Raw genomic sequence first — 3,871 nt, forward strand, 5'->3', positions numbered from 1 at the left:
ATCATTAATCGGGGGAGCCACTAAATGGTTGATTGAGCACCCAAACAACTCCATCAAATCATGAGAGAAGTTGGTTATGACATTTCACTAAAGATTCTTTCCTCAATCAAGAATGATGAACTGAGGGACGATATTCAAAATTTCAAGCAACAGGAGGGTGAACCAATTCACGAGTCATGGACAAGATTCAAAAGATTTGTGCGTAAGTGCCCAACACATGGGCTACCAAGTGAATTGCTGCTCCAATACTTCTACCGTAGTCTGGACTCAGTGAATAAAGGAATAGCTGATCAATTGGTGCCAAGAGGAATAATGTTACAATCATTTGAAGTAGCCTCATTCCTCCTAGATTGTATGACTAAAGTAAACCAAGCATGGTATACCAAAGATGATCAAGTCTCCCTAATATGCTTCAAATTAACGCAAAAATAGATCAAAAAGGAAAGGGAAACGGACGAAAACATCAAGAAGATGTTATCTCAAATGGAAAGTCTACAAGAATATATGAAGGGGACACGTGGGGTATTTCGAGTTGAGGAGGGTTCTTCTTTCGGTTACTCAAGACTGAGAGAGGAACAAGGTTGAAACTCTAGAAGATACGAGGAGGGTTTCCACACATGTTATCAATCGCGAGGTAGGAATCAAGGTTGGAGCTATTATAGATGAGAAGAACCAAAGAGATGTTGGCAAGATTGGGCTGAGCAGGATGGTCAGGAGGAGGACCATATTCACTTGAGCGAAAGCCCGAAATCTAAAGGGAGTGCAAGTAGTCCTCGGGTAAATAATTTGTTATCGCGCATACTCAAAAAAGTTGAGGGCTCTGATGACCTACTAAAATGAATGAAAGATGACTTTTCATCATTTACAGTAAAGTAAATTCTTATGCTGATGCCATCAAAATGTTGGAAGGCAAATTGAGTCTGTTATCAGCTCAATTAACATCCAAAACACCCATGGACTATATTGAAAGAGAGTTGGTTGTGATTACCCGTATCGGTAAGATGGCAATAGGGGATATGATGGAAGATGAGGATCCTAAAAAACATAAAGAGAGTCAAGATATGGAGGACCAAGATTTGCCTATTCAACAAAGACTTACTAGAGAACCACAAAAGGAAGCAGATCAACAAGTTCAAGTTCCAAAAGTCACACATCATTTACCCAGGATACCTCCACCATTTCCCCAACGTTTGAAAAAGAAGGATGAAGATGAGAAGTTCAAAAAAAAATTGCCAGTATTCAAGAGCTTATCAATTAACCTTCCTCTGGTAGAAATATTGTTGGAAATGCCGGGATACGCCAAATTCATGAAATAACTGATTACAAAGAAAAGGAGCTTTGAATATGAAATGATTGAGGTGGCCCATAGTTGCAGTGCAATTATGACAAATGATTCAATCATTAAGAGAAAAAATCTTGGAGCATTCACAATCCCGTGCACGATTGGCATGCTCCAATTTGCTAAAGCCTTGTGCGATTTAGAGGCAAGTATCAACTTGATACCCTACATAATATACTGGCAACTTAGTTTAGGTGAACCAAAGGCAACCACAATGAGACTCCTCATGGCTGATCGATCAATCAAGCACCCAGTCGAAATACTCTATGACATATTGGTAAAGTGGATCGGTTCATCTTTCCGGCTGATTTTGTGATTCTAGACTGTGAGATCGATGCTGAAATTCCAGTTATTTTGGGAAGGCCATTCTTAGCTACCGGAGAGCATTGGTGGATGTTGAAAGCGGGAAATTGAAGTTCTGTGTGAATGATGACGAGATGACCTTCAATATTTGTAAGTCCATGAAACAGCCAAGTGACATCTATGTGGTGTTAACTGAGATAAGGCAGTGGCAAGTGTGAGTCATTTAATGCGCAAGAATGAGCCCCTTGAATCTGTGCTTGCTAATTATGATGAATTCGAAGTTCAGGGTTACGAGAAAGTGGTAGCTGCTTTATCAGGATTAGGAGCATATTCAAGAAATCCAATCAAATTGGATATCGATCTGAAAAACAGAGAAAGTCCCCCTGCTAAACCATCAACAGAAGAACCATTGAATTTGGAGTTAAAAGCCCTACCCTCTCATCTAAAACATGCCTTCTTAGGAGCCAATAATACTCTGCCTATAATTATCGCTGCCAATATGCTTGAAAGGCAGGTGAAATTGCTCATTGAAGTACTGCGGAAGCATATACAATCTATTGGATGGACAATAGCCGATATAGTAGGAATTCCTTCTGGCATCTGTACTCATAAAATCCAGCTTGACAACGAATGTAAACCTAGTGTGGAACATCAATGGAGATTGAACCCTCCAATGCAAGAAGTGGTAAAAAAAATCATCAAGTGGCTAGATGCAAGGGTGATATACCCTATTGCAGATAGTAAGTGGGTAAGTCCGGTGCAATGTGTACCCAAAAAGGGAGAAATAACCGTAGTCCCGAATACAAAAGGAGAACTAGTGCCAACAAGACCAGTAACTGGGTGGAGAGTATGCATGGACTACCAAAAGCTTAACTCATGGACCGAGAAAGACCATTTTTCGATGCCTTTTATGAATCAGATGCTTGACCAGTTATCAGAAAGAGGGTGGTCCTATTTTTTGGATGGGTACTCCTGCTACAACTAAATCTCTATTACACCGGAAGATCAAGATAAAACCACTTTTACTTGCCCTTATGGAACTTTCGCATTCAAAAGAATGTCATTCGGGCTATGTAATGCCCCAACAACATTTTAGCGTTGCATGTTGTCTATTTTTGCAGATATGGTCGAAGACTCTATGGAGGTGTTCATGGACGACTTCTCAGTCGTAGGGTATACATTCGAAAAATGCTTGACTCACTTAGGACAGGTACTCCAAAGATGGGTCGAAACGAATCTGGTTCTGAATTGGGAGAAATGTCACTTTATGGTAAAATAAGGTATTGTTCTTGGGCATAAGGTGTCACAAAGGGGGCTGGAAGTTGACAAGGCAAAAATTGAGGTCATTGAGAAATTACCCCCACTGATTTCAGTAAAGGGCATTCACAGCTTCTTGGGGCACACAGGATTTTACAGAATGTTCATTAAAGACTTCTCAAAGATTGCACTCCCATTATGCAAACTCTTAGAGAATGAAGTGAAATTCCACTTTAATGATGTATGTATGGCTGCATTTCAGTGTTTGAAAGAGAAACTAATATCTACTCTGATCATCCTCAGTTCTAATTGGTCTGACTCTTTTGAGTTAAGATGTGATGCATGTGTTATGGCACTGAGGGTTGTGCTGGGGAAAAAGCGCAACAAACGGTTTCACCCAATCTACTATGCAAGCAAGACTCTAAATAGTGCCTAGCAAAATTATACGGTCACCGAACAAGAGTTGCTTGCAATAGTTTATGCATTTGAAAAATTCAGGGCGTACCTGCTAGGCACCAAAGTAATCTACACACTAATCATGCTGCACTCCGTTATTTGATGGCAAAGAAAGATGCAAAACCACAATTAATTAGGTGGGTACTGCTATTACAAGAATTTGATTTCGAGGTGAAAGATCGAAAATGATGCGAAAATCAAGTGGCTGACCATTTATCAAGGCTAGAAGCAAGGGAGAATGTCGAGCATGAGGTTGACATAAATGACTCTTTCCCAGATGAACATGTGTTTGCAATATCCCTCAAACATACGCCATGGTATGCAAATTTTGCAAATTACATTGTGTGTGAGCTGATGCTGGATGAGTTGACCTTTTACCAACAGAAAAGATTCCTGTTCGATGTTAAAAAGTACTTTTGGGACGAGTCATACTTGTTTCGGGAGTGTATTGACCATATCATCAGAAGGTGTGTTCCGGAAGAAGAAGTGGTAGAAATTCTCCATGTTTGCCATACA

Source organism: Solanum stenotomum, chromosome 2, assembly GCF_019186545.1.
Source record: "Solanum stenotomum isolate F172 chromosome 2, ASM1918654v1, whole genome shotgun sequence".
NCBI lineage: Eukaryota > Viridiplantae > Streptophyta > Magnoliopsida > Solanales > Solanaceae > Solanum > Solanum stenotomum.